General features: G+C 42.0%; 1 protein-coding gene across 1 annotated transcript in view; it reads left to right on the top strand.

The window, feature by feature from the left end:
- Window positions 1-16,934, top strand: part of LOC147751304 (uncharacterized) — a 538,297-nt gene that overhangs the window by 54,737 nt on the left and 466,626 nt on the right. The gene's annotated exons all lie outside the window — the stretch shown is intronic.

Raw genomic sequence — 16,934 nt, 5'->3', positions numbered from 1 at the left:
CAATAGTAAATAATATTTTTGTAGGCACAATGGCAAAATAAACACAGATATAGAATGCCAAGAGAGAACCTTAATACCACCAATAATAAGCACAACCAAACACTTATTTTGAAACAAAAATAATGACTGTATTCTATATCATATAAACTGTGCTCAGTGTCCCAAGTGAAGAAATAACCAACAAAATAAATTTCATGAATCTTTAAACATAACAACGATCATAAATTATTGCATGATACATTTCAAGTGCCTCCTTTCAACCAGGTAGGCTGAAGAATGGTTCTCTATGAATCTTAGTTGATGGCGTTTTGATCCCTGACATACAAAGATATACTGGGCACCTGAAATAAATAATGGTAGCTCACTCAATAGGAGTCAATAAAAATACCTTTAAAAATACATTTTTGACCAGATAAAGTACGGTGTGAGGCATACCTGATTAAAAAAAATTAAAAACCAATTACTAGGGTTGGTGATGTGCATGCCAAATAAGTGAAAAGAGAGTATATACTCACATAGGAAAACTGAGTACTGAAAAAAGGCGGGAATCAGGTGATTAATACCAACTATGGTCAATCAAAAAATTATACGTCGGGGATAAACATCTCAGGAACTTACCCTGGAAAAGGAAGAAGGTTTCCATAAAAACTGGGGTGTGGTATCACAATTGTTTTGCACCAAGGCATGAAGAGATGGTTCCTATATTGCTAACCACATGGATACTTGTTAGGTGGAGACGGGACAGCTGTGAAAAAATGAAGTGGTTACCTTTATGGAATGAGAGTGACTCACTTCAGAATTACAAAGTTTTTTTAACCCTTGCAAGGCAGACACAATATTATCAGGCGTTTCAAGGTTCTGATAGTTGAGATGACACATTGATCTGTCCAACCGATCTGCGTGCGGGCCGGCGGAAGCAACCTTGCCAAGAGGTAATAACTGAGCTTGTCTTGAGAGACGGCTGTTAGTAACTTCACCATGAAAGTGCAGGAGCGATGTCACTCAGCTACGTAAAGGAACAAAGCATCCAGCTGTAAGAATGTGCTGCATGTTTTTAGGCAAGAGTGGCGTGCATGTAGATGTGAACGCAGGGCCTCGATGGAGAGGGACATGTTGCTATGGAGTTCCACTAGTGTGGTTCAGTTCAGTTCAGTGCAATGTCCACATGAACTGTTGTTTTGTTGTTGTTTTGTTCTGTTGTTTTGGTTCCATATGAGTAGGGTTGCCCTTGTTTCTCAGATATCATACAAAAAGTCTCTCAGCACTGCATAGATCAACAACATGTAGGAGTACTTGTGGGATGAGGCTTTCTTTGTTTTAAAGATGCACAGGTATGTCATGTCCTAGAAAAGGGATGACAATGCTTATGTGAATTAAAGAAGACCTAGGTCAGACAATAGTACATCATGATGGTGTTGGTTGGCAATGCATGAGGCTGAGTGGAACACCACACATCTTCCCTTTTTACACAAACAGAAAGCACATACAGAAGAACTAAAGTGAGGAAGAACATGAGAACAATAGCAAGAAATAATATGGAATATTCAAACAGAAACAACTACTAGATATAATCTGTCAGGTAGCCAAGTTTCTTGCAAACTCCTTTCGCACTAACTCTGACATTATTATCACCAGTGCCAGTCTTGACAACTGACAGCCCCTCAGAAGGGTGTTTCTTCACATACTCAGAATATTACTTGCTACCAAATGCGATTGCTTCCGTTGCCCCAATCGTTCTGCCAAGATTCAGAATCCTCACATCAGCCATTATGATTACAGTTCTAAAATGTTTTACGAATTTCTTTGGCTCCATAAATTTTGATAATAGTCTGGCTCCCACAAGAGTCCAGATTCTGACCCAGTCTCTGATCCTCACCTTTACTTCTTCCCCGCCCTTCCAGTTCCCGCCTCCCCAAAAAACTTATCACAGACTTTTTTCGCCCGCTGTCCTAGTATCCTTGTACCAAATTATTTTATCCATGGCTCTGGAAACCTGTCACATGATTATAATAGTAACTACAAAACTGCCTCGTCAGTAGTATGTATATGAACTTAAATTTGATGGTTTTCTTTGTTTCTGCTTTTAACGTGGTAACAGCGCTATGATGACATTTTACCGCAATGGTTTTAATTAACAGTGCTTATTTAATAAACTAAGCTAAAACTAAGCTACTTCTTAGAATCAACGTTCCACTTTCTCTTATCCATCTTTTCCTGCTCACACTTCCTCCAATATTCCCTCTCAGAACTCTTCACCAAATCCTTGTTCCATGCCATTCTCCCACAAAGGAGATGGTGTTCAGCCTGCAACCTCTAAAAAGTTTTTTTTAATTATTTTTTTATTTAATGCATTTTTGTATTGAGGAGACTTTACCCAAAGGTGTCAGACGCGTCACAATAGAACTAAGTATGTTACATGAGGAGAATATTACAGATGTACACATTACAGAAACAAATGAGAAACAAGAAAAGCTAAACTAAAGCAAAAGATAGTAGTCACTCAAAAACACAATAGGATGAAGATTGAACAGGTATAGATTACAAATTTACAATAATGAAAGAACTTCCTTGAGAGACATGAAAAGGGGTGTATTAGTTCTGGAAGCGTCTTTGGAAGAGAAGAGATTTGAGGTCAGTTTTGAAGGTCCAGGTAGAGGTGGTGGTACGGAGTAATGGAGGGAGCGAGTTCCAGATTCTCACTGCATTGCCTGAGAAGGATTGAGCCATTGATCGTTCCCTTTTGAAGGTGGGTGGCTCAAGCAGTAAATTGTCCGTATTACGATACCATCTAGAGCCTCCGGAGATTTTCAGTTTATTAGCCAGATATCGATTGGAGGAAGTGTGCAAGGCTTTGTGGGCGATACAGGCAGTCTTGTAGATTGATCTTGCCTCGATGCGAAGCTTTTTTTGGTCTCAGATAGAAAACGAGTCGCTGAATGGAGAACGGATTTAAGAGGGGGAAGGTGGGATTTGGGGAGGCCAGCAAGAAGAGAGTTGCAATAGTCCAATCTAGAGAGGACCAGAGATTGTACCATTGTTTTAGGTCTTGCTCCAGAAAGAAACATCGAATCCCCCAGAGAAGGCGCAGTTGGTATTGTACAATCTTTTCAATGGAATTGATGTGGGAGGGTAGATTGAGCCTTTTGTCAAGTAGAACACCAAGGGATTTTGTGCTGTCAACAATAGGTTTATTGTTGAGTAAATTCAGCTGACCCATCCAAGATTGAACAGCAGGAGGAGAGATTAAGGTAAATAGGAGGAGGAATTCAGTTTTGGAAAGATTCAGAATGAGCTGATGAGCGAACATCAAGTTTTGAATAGAGTTGAGAATTGAGAGAGCACTAGCAGACTAGGAGAAGGCAAGATGGCCGACACTGGATTGCTGTGAGCAGTCGCACTCTTCCTCTCTCCAGCCTAAGGAAGAGTAGCAGTATGCACAGCTGAAATTCCATGGTTTTTCTAGTCTCCTTCGAATGGCACTTACATGGCTGGTACAGGATGAATCAGAGCTATTTAATTTAAGCTACTCAGGGGTAGTAGCTAAGCAACTTTATCGCTGTTATCAAGTTTTCAACTATCTGAAGGAAAGCGCCAAAACTTTGATGAGCACATTCACGCTAAGGATCAAAAGGAAAAACCTCGCACAACAGGCTGAAGTTCAAGTGCAGGAGTCTTCAATGCCTCCTCCAAAAATGACGAAAAGTGAAAGACAAGAGAAGCTAGAGCTGCAGAGGGAAAAAGATAAAAAAGACAGGAAGACACCGAGCGGACCGAGTGATCCAACAGTAAACACAACTGGGATGAGTAAAGCTTTGCGCAATCTAGGCGCCAACCTGGGTGCTATCCCCAAGACAGGGGGGTCGATCGGAGGAAAAAAGAAACCCGATCTGAAATGCAGCAGCTCTGATGAGCCCACTCTACGCGCAAGCAACATCATTAAACCCGGCAGGCAACAAGAAAAGGGGAAAGTTAAGGATACATTGTTGCGGCAGCCTACCGTGACTGAAGCTTTCTCACCGAGATCCCTCCAACGCACGGACGGTGTGCAGGCTCCGGGAGGAAGACGGGGGAGTGCTGGCAGCAGCGGAACTAACAGACTCACGGGACCCGAGGGAAACAATGGGAAATCGGGCGCTCAGGAGAGCGTCCTCGAGGACGCAGCCGATGCTACGGCAGGGGTTGCTAGGCAACGCTCGAATCGTGATCATGGCGGAGAGGTAGAGCTCGGTGAGGAAGCCAGCGTTAACGACACAGCAGTGAGACCGAGACCGAGAGCGATAGAGGGGCAAATGCGTCCAGAGAAGCTGCAGCAAATCGAAGGAAGTGTTACTGAGGCTGGAGAAGGAAAAATGCAGCCAGAAGGTAATAACGCTGGAATTGTTAATGAGATTGAGGCTGAGTCTGGAGAATACATGGGAAACAAAGAAAGTCAAGGCAGGCCCATGACTGAGTTTGGTAATGCTGATATGTTAGGTGCTCTGTTGGTCATGGAAAATGAAATGAAGTCAGCAAGTTTAGAGCCATTGAAAACATGGGGAAGCTCTCTCAGCCTGACAAGTAAAAATGATGTTGGTGAGGGCGATGGCAAGCTTGAAGGTGGATCGGCAGAGGGAGATTGTTTTTTCTCAGTGAATGAGGAGACAGACACTGATCAAACAAACACTGGCAGCTCGGAGGAGGGTGAACATTCAGATTCAGACTCAGACTTAAGCATTGATAAGGATACCACCCTTAGAAGGAAGTCCTTACAATTATCTAGGCAGCTCGCAGGGGGGTTTGAGGAGGCCCAGAAGAAGTTACTATGGGATTACTCAGCGACATCACATGCGTACCAGGAGGTAGATGATAATAACCCAGGTCCTACCTCAGTAGGCTCTGATACATCCCATCAGTTCCCAGCTGAACTTCTGTTTAATACCCTCAAGCAGATGCAAGCGGAGGCCAGGGCAGAAAGCCGTAGAGCAAGACAGGACGCTAAAAAAATACAAAATACAATGAGGAAAATGAACAAGCTCTACGATGAACTAGCTGAAAGAGTAACAGAGGCTGAAGAGCGGACAGGCAAGCTGGAAGATGAGATGGGCGATTTCAAATCTTTTAAATCAGATCAAGAAAAACTTACGGAGGACTTCCAATGGAAGTTGGAAGATTTTGAAAATCGTCAAAGAAGAAATAACATTAGACTTTTGGGTGTGGCAGAAGGGATTGAGGGGCAGGACACAAGGCGGTTTGTTGTGAACTTGTTAAAAGGGTCTTTTCCAGAGTCAGATTGGCAGTGGGATAAAGAGGTACAGCGTGCGCATAGATATCCTTTTACATTAAAACAGGGGGCCAGGAAAGATGGACAGGGCTCTTATCCCAGAGCGATCTTGGTAAATGTAGGTAATTACCTGCTGAGAGAAGAGATTATTGCCAAAGCTAGACCAGACAGTAAGAGGGTATTTGAGGGTACCACATTTTTTGCTAGGCCTGATTTTTGTCATGTCACGGTAGAGAGGAGGTGGCGGCTCAGGCAGCTGATCGCACCATTTCAGGCATTAGGGTCAGAGGCATACCTCCTTTTTCCTGCTAAACTGAAAGTTGTAACAAAGGGGAAAACTAGAGTGTTTATTTCCGAAATTAAAGCCCAGCAGTTCATTGAAGAGTTGAAGAACAGGAAGGGGGCTTAAGCTGATGACTAGGATATGATAGTTGGGATCATAATATAAGTACAGATTGGATAAACAATAAGGGGAACCATGGACTCAGTTAAGTGGAGAGATTAGGCTGAGAGGGGAAGCGACTGACGCAATTCAAAAGCGGCCACACATAGGTCTGTTGACCTATTTGCCTGTGGAGGGGGGGGGGGAGACCAGGGTGGGAACCGTGGGGAGGGGGGGCGGGAGGGGGGGGGGGGGAAAGAAGTACTGTTGCACGATATACAATGTTTGACTCAGCACGATTACACATCATACAGATACCAGAGTATGTGGTATATAAAAAAGTTAGTTTTTCATATAAGGAAAATGTGGAAGTATGATGACGTGTAGAATTGCCTCAATTAACGTTTGTGGTCTTAATTGTCTTAATAAGAGGTTGAGGGTGGCAGCACTGCTAAAATCCTTGAGATTGGACTTGGTGTGCTTACAAGAGACACATATTGAAGGTACAAGAGGTTATTTAATGGAACAGCTTGGCTACAGGCTATTGGCTAATACTAAACAAGGGACAAAAACAAGAGGAGTAGCGGTTTTGGGAAAGACTAGGGAGATAACAGTTAAAAGAAAGAAAGAAGATCAGTGGGGAAGATGGGTCATACTTGAAATTTGTTTTAAAGGAAAGACTTTTACACTGACGTCAATATATGGTTCTACCGAGGATGACCCTGATGTTTTACAATATCTAGATATTGAATTAGCTCAATGGCCAGAGCCAATAGTGTGTTGCGGAGATTTAAACATACATGTTCCGGATGGTTCTAGCTTGCAGACGGGTGGATACTATGGGGGGAGGAAGAAGAAAGTATACAAGGCTCTAGTAGATTTGGTGACACATAATTCCCTGGTAGACCCTTGGATTAATTCACAACAACAGGTAGATGGTAGCACATATTTTTCGGCCCCGCATAGGTCTTTGGTTAGGCTGGATTACTTTTTAATTTCTAGGACAATATTTCAGGATGTCCAAATTGAGAAACAACCTCGGATAATATCTGATCATAGTCCATTGATTATAACTATTAAATTAGGACAGGGTCAGAAAATGAGAACACAATGGACATTTGAAAGATCTTTACTAACAGATGACGCATATAGAAGTCATATGGAAAAATGGATAAAATTCTATTGGGAAATTAATAGGGGATCTGCCAGCTTAGGTATCGTTTGGGACGCTTTCAAGGCGGGAGTAAGGGGGGAGACAGTTAGTTATGTATTAACAAAACAAAAAAAGGAGAAAGCGAGATTGGAGGAGGTGAGAGTGAGATTGATAAAAGAGGAAGAAGATCTTGCTATAGCCTTAATACAGAACGCTCCAGTAGAGCCACATCTGTATAGGATTATAGCTGTGAAAGCAGAAGCAGTAGAGTGGATTGCAGAGAAGGAGGCAAGTAATTATTTGGCTAAAAAGGAGAGCGCATATGAATTAAGCGAGAAGGTAGGGCATATATTGGCGGTTCGCACAAGACAGAGACTTGCTACTTTTGATATTAAAGAAATTAAGGATAAACAGGGCAATTTGGTAAGCGAGACAGAACAAGTAAGAGAGGTCTTTAGGGAGTACTACGCATCCCTATATACTCCAGAGAAGGAAGAGAGCTTTGCAGATATTGAGAGATACTTAAGGGGAGTTGAGTCCTGTAAATTGTCTGAAAATGGAAGAGAAGAACTTGAGATGGCAATACAATTAGATGAGTTTAATACAGCACTGAATAGCCTGCCATCAGGCAAAGCCGCAGGGCCGGACTTGATCCCTGTGGAGTTTTACAAAGTATTTAAGGATGTGTTATGTAGCGATATGTTTAATATTATGATTTCAGCACAAAAAGGAGATGGGTCTCCCCCGTCCTGGGGAGGGGCAGATGTTATTGTAATTCTTAAAAAAGGGAAAGATCCAACAAATACTGGATCTTACAGACCGATCACATTAATGAATGCTGACGTCAAGGTCTACTCTAAAATATTAGCTACAAGGCTATCAGGGGTTATTGAGAGTTTGGTAAGCCCCGTCCAACATGGATTTATACCGGGAAAAGGGACAACGCAGCACATCAGGACGGTTCTAACTATGTTTGATGCTGCAGGTGGACTGGGAGACCCGATGGCAGCACTATTCTTAGACGCCGAGAAGGCATTTGATAGGGTCACATGGAGGTATTTATGGCAAACTTTGAGGTGGTCGGGGATAGGTGAGGGTTTTATTAGGGCTATACAGGGGTTATATATTGATCCAATAGTCAGAATCAGAGTGAATCGAGGATATTCAGCAGATGTCACTATAGGAAGGGGGACAAGACAGGGGTGCCCTTCATCTCCACTCCTATTTGCCCTGTATTTAGAACCGCTGCTCCGTAGATTAGAAGACAATCCTTTGATTACGCCAGTTAGAGCAAATGGCTGCGTTGTCAAATCCCTAGCCTATGCCGACGATGTGGCAATTCTCACCTCTGACCCCCATATGGCAATTGGTCAAGTTGAACAGGAAGCGGAGCTATTTGGGCAAATTTCTGGGTATAGTCTTAATAAAGCAAAGACCCAGATTGTAGAAAATGGATATTCTAATTGTAATGATCCGCGTGTGGTTACTTCTGCAGTATATTTAGGGGTGGCTATTTCGGCAGATATTGATAACGTTGTGGGAAGTAACATCGCCCCCCTATTGGCAAAAGTCAAAAATGATTTGGAAAGACTTAATAATTTACATCTGTCTCTTGTAGGAACCACAAATGTTATCAAAATGTTAATTCTTCCTAAGTTCCTCTATTTTTTTAGAGCCATTCCCCTTCTCTTTGAGAATAAGTGGTTTAACTCATTAGAGATTATTTTGAATAAATTCATATGGGCGCAAGGTAAGACGAGAAGGGCTTATAGATTTATGGTTCTCCCAAGAGAAGAAGGGGGGTGGGGAGTCCCTGATTTCAGGATATATTATCTTGCTGCTGCCCTACAGTATATGCAGGGGCTAATTGGGGGAGGGGGTAAGACACAAAAAGTTACAAGTATGTCGACAGAAATCTATAAGGCTGTTCTGGGTGAAGAAGTTGAAAATTGTTTTTTAAATTGTATGGAATATGGGTACTACAAAAGGACCAGGTTTAAAACACTAAGTGCTGCCGTTAGAATCTGGAATATTTTTTTAAAGAAATCAGGCCTCGGCAGGTTTAACAGATATGTTAGATTGTACAAGAATAGGTCACTACCCGCAGCAATTTTTGCAGATAGCACAATGGCTGGTTGGGCTGAAAGGGGAATTAGTCAGATTGGGGACCTCAGAGGGAGTGAAGCGATGCTACAGTTCACAGATTTAGTGTCGAAATTTGCCATTGATGGGAGATCCTTCTTTAAATATCTCCAGGTTCGGAGCTTTTTGGGTGGAAAACAGGGAGGGCCTGTAGGATTCCAGAGGAATGAAATTCTAGAGAAAATACAAATCTCTGGAGATTGTACAATTAGGAGCCTGTATGCATGCCTGGTGAAAGGAAGAGTAGCCGATATAGAGAAATTCAGCAACAAATGGACAGCTAAACTGGGTAGTCCAAAGGATTTATTTCAAGAGTCACTTGAGCTTGCACGTATGGTTTTATGTTCGGCACCTCTACAATCACAGCATTTTAAAACTCTGTATTTCTTATACTTTACCCCAGCTAGAATAGCTAAATGGGGAGGAACCACGGGCATTACATGTGCAAGGTGCAACCATCCTGAGGCGGATATAATACATGTCTTTGCTACTTGTCCACAGCTGTACACACTGATTGAAAATGTTGAACGATTTTTAAATAGGACTTTGAAGTTACGTATAACCCTTACACCATCAGTATTATTGTTGGGGTTGGATCAGGTTGGAAATACACCACATAAAGAGTTTATTTTTGTGGCTGCTGCAGTTTATAGACTGACTATAGCTAGAGCATGGTTAGATAAAAATCCACCCACCATGCAAACCTGGTTGGCTAATTTGTTAGCAGCCTACAATTTGGAGAAGCCTATCTATTCCAGAAAAGGGATAAGGGGCAAAATGAGAGGATTAAAAATATGGGAACCCATAACTAGTTGGAAAGACAGTATGGGGTCTCAGTAAGTTTAAGGGCTATTCTTTTGTGTTTTTGTATTTTTTTTGGTGTTTGGCTTTTCATTCTCGTGTTCCCATGCTTTACCTTATAGGCAAATAATATGAAATGCAGTATATGTAATGTATAAATTGTATGATGTGTAAATTGTGCAAATTATGGAAATAAAAATTTTAAAAAAAAAAAAAAAAAAAAAAAAAAGCACTAGCAGACTAGGATGACCAGAGGGAAAGGGAGGAGGGAAACCAGCAGGAGGGCCAGTAGCACTAGCAGACTAGGATGTCCAGAGGGAAGAGAAGGAGGAAAACCAGCAGGAGGGCCAGTAGCACTAGCAGACTAGGGTGACCAGAGGGAAGAGGAGGAGGAAAGCCAGCAGGAGGGCCAGTAGCACTAGGAAAAAAAAAAAAAAAAAAAAAAAAAAAAAAAAAAAGAGAATTGAGATATCGTGTGCGGAACACACCGTAAGGTAGATTTGAGTGCCATCTGCATAGAGATGATAAAAGATCCCAGATTTGCTTAGGAGATTTCCCAAAGGTTCCAAATAGAGAATGAACAAAGAGGGTGCAAGGATAGAACCTTTAGGGACGCCTTGCCCTACCACCAATGAAGACGAAAGACTGTTCGCTATTTTGATCATTTGGGATCTGTCCGAGAGGAATGAGGCAAACCACTTAAGCCCAGTGCCTTACAAGCCCATTCTCTGTTGAAAAGTGTTAAGGAGAGTGTTGTTATTAACAGTGTCAAAGGCTGCAGAAAGGTCTAGAAGAATCAGAAGACAAGACACCCCTGAATACGCAGCGCATCGTTGATCCCTTGCAGCAGGGCTGTTTCAGTGCTGCAGTGTTGAATGAAACCAGACTGGAAATTGTGAAGATTTCTGTCCTTAATATGAATGGAAAGGTGTTTTGATAAACATATTTCTGTGATTTTCCCAAGAAAAGGGAGGTTAGTGATTGGGCAGAAGTTGTTGAGGTCGTTCGCATCAGCGGAGCGTTTTTTAAGAAGTGGGGTAACCTGTCCTGTTTTAAGGGCAAGAGGAAGGGAACCTTGGCTGAGGAAGAGGTTAACCAGACTGGTCCAATAAGAAAGAGTGTGGATGTAGAAATCAATGGCAATGTCACTAGGGATGGGGTCAAAGGAATGGTTTAGTTTCGGGTATGCATTGAGGAGGGCATCTTCAGAGATGATGTCAAAGTTCTCCAAAATGAATAAGGATTTGCGCTCTCCTAGGGGGGTAGGATGAGTGATTTTACTTTTTCATCAAAGAATATAGCAAATTCTGCTGCTTTATTTGGAGAATCGTCAGGCTTGATGGTTGGGGGAGATCAGGTTTGATTTTTGATGAGGTCGAATAGTTTTTTGGGTCTGTTTTTGGCTGAGTCAAGGAGGGTTTTGAAGTGTGAAGCTTTTTCATGGAAGATGTGTTTGTGGTAATTTGATCTTGCTGAACGTAGAATAGAAAGTGGTGGATGAAAGTTGTCTCAATTGTTTCTCCAGGATTCTCAGGTTCTTCATTTCTTCATAAAGGGATTTATTAAACCATGGTGCTGAAGGAATAGGCCTTTTCATTTTGTTTTAAAGTGGAGCGACATTTCGACTGCAAGGCCTGAGAGGCATTGGGAGGTGAGATCGTTGACATCCAAGTTAGGGTCTAGCCTTGGAAGTGATAGCATAGCAGAAACACAAAGAGTGTCAAGGTCAATGTTTTTGGTGTTAGGGAACCAGGTAGTAGTCAAGTCAAGTCAAGTCAAATAACTTTATTCAGTTATTTAAAATAACAACCATAAAAGCATTACACACCAAACATATATTGACTCGTACTTACATAGAGAAGTTAAAAACGGCTTAAAATAAATAGATTACAGAAAGCTACAGGCAGAATGTACACTCAAAATGTTAAAAGAGAATGTTCTGAGGATATGAGAAGGTTAGTATTTTTCTGGAGATATATCTATTACCAGCGCTATTATCCTTCCATACTTTTCCTAAATTTGAGTGCTGATTTTAAAAAACTGCATACAAATAAGGTACAATCACAACTTAGCATCTGAAGATAATAAAGTGCTGGTCTAAATTGAGAGACAGGGTTTTAAGTATAACCTCTGTGGTGTAATATAGAATGGACAAAAAAATAAAAAGTGTGCCAGGTCTTGCAGAGACTTTTCGTCGCAGCCGCAAGCCGGCAACACTTGTCCTCGGTAGGATCCCTTAGGCACAGCCAGAAGTAAGTGAAATAAGTCCAGCCTGAACCTTGTCAACAAGAAACGATCATAGCTTGACATCGGCCATGACAGGTACGGTTCCATGAGCAAAGTTGCTTTTAGTAGCACATGCTTTCGTACACTTCCTTTCCTTATTTCCCCAGCCTCCCTGACTAAGTACTTGGAAGTGATAAAAGCCTTCTTCACAAGAATAACATCCAGTTTCGTAATGGATTTTGGAGTTAAAAAGAGTTTGGGGCGCCCTATTTCATTGAAGCAGTTACTTAAATACTTTATCCAAGGAACCTTGAGTCTATTTTCCCATGTTAACGCTTCCCTCAATATGAGCTGCGTAAGAGGTACATCGTTGTTTAACCAGCAGTTTAGCCAACATACTAGAGAGTTTACTGCTATTTTATCACATAGAAAGGCATACCCAGCTCTTCGTGTACGGAAAAATTTGCTGTTCCCCTAGGAACCTTTAGTATCTGTTTAAGAAAATTATTTTCAACTATCTCCAGGGCTCCTAGTGGGGCATATCCCCATATCTCACTGCCATAACATGCAGTAGCAACACTCTTGGCCTGGTAAAGTTGGAGTAATGCAGCCACTGGTCTATTGCCCATTTTTCTTGCAAAATCGAATATTGCTGCATTTGCCCTCGTTACCTCTCCCTTTTTTCTGTACTAAGGGTCCCCAGTTCAGTTGATGGTCGAACAGGACTCCGAGATAGGAGAATGTTTTTGTTACTGGGATTATTACCCCATTAACGTTTAGGCAGTTTGGCTTTTTGTTACCTTGGCCAACCTTCATTACGAAAGATTTGGAGTTGTTTATGCTCAGATCTCGAGATTTCATGAATGTAAAAAAGGAATTTAATAATGTTTGAAGACCGTTAGCAGTTCTGGACAAAAGGACTGCGTCATCTGCATAAAGCAGAACCGGCAGTCCCTTTCGTCCAATATAAGGGTAGTCTGCTCCTGTACTTAAAAGATGCTCTTCCAAATCATTTATATATAAATTAAAAAGGAACGAGGCTAAAATGCACCCTTGTCGAATGCCCCGGTACACTCCAAAGTCTCTTGTTACATTTAAATCTTGTGTGTACCGGACGTTTGCTCTCGTATCAGAATGCATATCTGCTAACAAGTTAATTAAGTTCTGCTCTACGCCCATTTTCACCATCGCGTCCCAGAGCTTTCTACGGCTTACACAGTCGAAAGCCGATGATAGATCCATGAACGCCATGTGAATTGTACCTTGACGGGCCTTGGTGTACTTCCCTATAATTAGGTACAAATTCAGACACTGGGTAATCGTAGAGTGACCGGGCCTGAATCCATATTGAATTGGGGATATCACTTTATTTTCATCTGCCCATGCGACTAATCTGTTTAAAATTACTCCCCCCACTATTTTGACAACAGAATTAATTAGAGATATTGGTCTGTAGCAGAGGGGGCTATTACGGTCTCCTTTCTTGAACACGGGTACGATGGTGGATACCCCCCATGACTTTGGGCAACCGGAAGCCACGGCCGCATTGAGTACGGCGGTGAGGACTGGTGCCCATAGCGATATACAGGATTTAAAAAGGTCCGGTGGGAGGCCATCCGGTCCTGGGGCCTTGTTACTTGTCAGCCCTTCAATTCCCTTTTCAACCTCATTTATTGAGAAGAGCAAAGAATTCTCCTTAGGTTTAACCAAAGTATATTCTGCCTGTGACTCATTGCTTTTAAAAATGGAACTAAAATGGTTAACCCACTCTTCCTCTGGGATATTAGTACCCACGGTAGAATTCAATTTGAATTTAAAACATTTGTAAAGCGCAGCGTTCACCCTACGGTTTCTTGGCGCTTAGTTGGGTAGAGTTATTTGGATAATCAAACAGGGGTTTATTTATGATATCCCAAAACTTGGCGCTATTTCTCAGTGTTTCGGGATCTAAGAGAGACTCCCAAACACTTTTCTTTACCTCTCTCTTTCGGGTAGCAAGGGACTTTTTGTACCTAGCACGCATGACCTTAATGTGCACCGGGTCTCTGGGTTTAGTTTTCAGTGCTGTCTTAAGCTCACGGCTGGCCTTGGAGCAGGCATTGTCAAACCATTTTGGATTACTGTTAGCATTCCCTTTAGCTGGCACTATTAACATCAACCCTACTGTTAAGGCAACACCCTCAAAGGATGCCAAAATTTGTTGCGATGATGATACAGGTGATATACATAGTGAGAGTTCAGAACTGCACAGGTTATTAATAGAAGTATACAGATTTTCACAGTTCACCATTGACCATTTTAAACAACGTTTCCATTTATACTTTTTATGGACCCACGATCCACTTGTGGCTTTCGCTGTTCAAAGATTCCCCCACCCATTTTGATACATATAGGGTTGTGATCACTATAAATGCTCATTTGGATGTAGAAGTCCAGAACAGTATTGGCGAGGTCAGCAGACAATAAAATGTGGTCTATATATGATCCAGTTGCATGGCCTTTGAACGTAGGAATAGGAAAAAGAGTTTGGTCCGCCACCGTAGACATTGCTGTAATTAGATTATTTTCATTCATTAGCGTGTTTAATTCTGTTCCACGCCGCGAGTGATCAAAGTGGAAACCTTCCAGGCTGTTACATCCCAAGTGGTCGATAACAGTCTCTCCGGGGTTTCCACACGGGTGTGTATTAAAATCACATGCGAGCAGCATTTGGCGGGGCAAAGTCCCAGCATTGTCTCTCAAAAAATCGCATAAAGGCTGTATATTACAGTCACCTGTCTGATTCACTGCGTTATAAAAATTAATTAGGGTGAAAGTAGTTTTACCCCTCTTTAGCTCTAAAACCTGAATGTTTCTATTTCCGGAATAATACTCAGCTTTAAAGCATGTAAGAGCTAAGTTAACATAGATTGCCAGTCCCCCCTTAGCTCTACCGCTAATTGAGGGTTCTGCTGGGATGAAAAAGCTTTGAAACCCCTCAATATGCACATTTTTTTCCACCAGCCATGTTTCCTGGAGACATATTACCGCATGTTGTTTGACTAAAGACAACCAACCAATATCGCTAGATTTATCAAGAAGCCCTGCAATATTCCATGATATTAAACTTTCATTACAGGATGAAAATGAGCACAGAGTTTTGGTATCTGTGTCTATATTAGCCTTTTCAATTGGGGTAACATGCGTTGGTCCTGTACATCTATCTACCTGTTCTTCCATAGAAATATGTATTATGTCTACTTGAGTAAAGACAGGGTTATGCATATTTAATAAATTAATAGGTCTATTTATCTGGGCTGATGAAACTGTCATCTCGGAGTTAGGTCCGAGCAGCACAATTGTATTATCCTCATACCCTAGTCCTACACCTTGTTGTATACAATTGCTCTGAACAGGAAAAAAGAGTGTATCGGGTAGTCATTCAACCCCTTCCAACATTCCCTGTCCATAGAAGGCGTCAAACCTGTTGGAAATAGGGATGTTGTACTGGTTGTTAAAGTGGGTAGGGTATTGATACTCATGTTGGTGAATCTGTTGTGGCCCTTTCCACCTTTCTAAACTACACCCACAATTGTTAACTGAAGCACCTATGCCCCATCCATTTGTTGTTCCATTCCGTGCTTGCCTAGTGAAGGTATGGGTTGTCTTGGGGTAAGTCATACTTCGCTGTTTCTTGCCAAACAATTCTAAAGTAAGTGGGACAATAGTGCCTCTCCTGCGTTGAGGGGGAGTATGTTTGATAGGATATTAGGTAGTACAGCTGAATTCGTGAAATTTAAAACTATACAGTCACCGTTAAACTTTTTTGGATTTTGCCCTATCCAAGGTACCCTTCTGGCTAACCTGACCTCTCCTGCTAGCTGTTGTTTCCCCCAAGGGGCCATCTGCATATTACCAGACAACCAATGCAGGGCCTTACTTGTCAATGAAGTAGGGGATTCTATTTGGCCAGTAACCAGAGGGGGAACATTTGCCAATACCAACACTAAGGGTGAAGCATCTTCTATAAATTGTAATGAATCTTTTTCTGTGCTTGATGTGGTCAATTCAGATGGTTTTGGAGGCGGATCTTCTCTTGTCATTAGATGAATTTGTTCTATTGCTGGTGTGTGTTCAGGAGGATTGGTCTGTGCTTCATTTGCACCTTCCTCTATCCCACTCATGGTAAACTCTTTGGTTGTGTTAGCTAGATTTGTGACTATGGTTGATATGTTTGTCACCTCATCCGCTATCTTTTTCTGGGCCGCACCTAGTTTCTTTACTTCAGCGGAGAGCCACCACCGGTTTAATAAATGCCTTAAGCTTACAATCAATCATATCCGCTATCCTATTAAGTAACTCATCATCCACATTTTGTTTGTCGCTGTCATCCCTTTGCCCCCTACTTTTGTGTCTAGTTTTCGGTGGCGATGCAGCCCTTTTTCTCCCTGGACGAGACCCTCCACGATTTGTCTGAGCTTTTCTACATTTTCTAATCGCCCGTGTAACAGGCACAAGAACAGGGGGATCTTCAACTACAGTGTCCGCCTGTGTGTCCACCTGTATAGGGGAATCCTGTACTGTATCATCAACCTGAGACTCGGTGTCGTTATCGTGATCTGATTCTTGGTCAGACTCTAGAAGTACACTATGGTTAAGGGTCTCACTATCACGTATCTCGGTATCTGGGACTTCGTTTCCTACATCCTGGGATGGTATATCTACCCACGAGGAATTTGGTGGTGGGCTCAGGGGATGAAGAATGGGGGATTGACTTAATCCTAGTGACTGTCTTCTTTCACTATTGATCTTAGATACAACGTGTACCATATAGTTATCCATAGTGTTTGCCGCAATGGCAGGAATCCTTTTTGGCATCCTAAATAAAGTTAGTTATAGCACAAAATCTATACCATACAATTGGATTAAACACTGTGAGAAAAAGGGGAACAATAGTGAACCACGGTGTGGTCATAACTAGGCACAGAATA

This window comes from Lissotriton vulgaris, chromosome 1_1 (genome assembly GCF_964263255.1).
Source record: "Lissotriton vulgaris chromosome 1_1, aLisVul1.2, whole genome shotgun sequence".
Classification (NCBI taxonomy): Eukaryota; Metazoa; Chordata; class Amphibia; order Caudata; family Salamandridae; genus Lissotriton; species Lissotriton vulgaris.
This window is presented reverse-complemented; position numbering and strand designations above follow the sequence as displayed.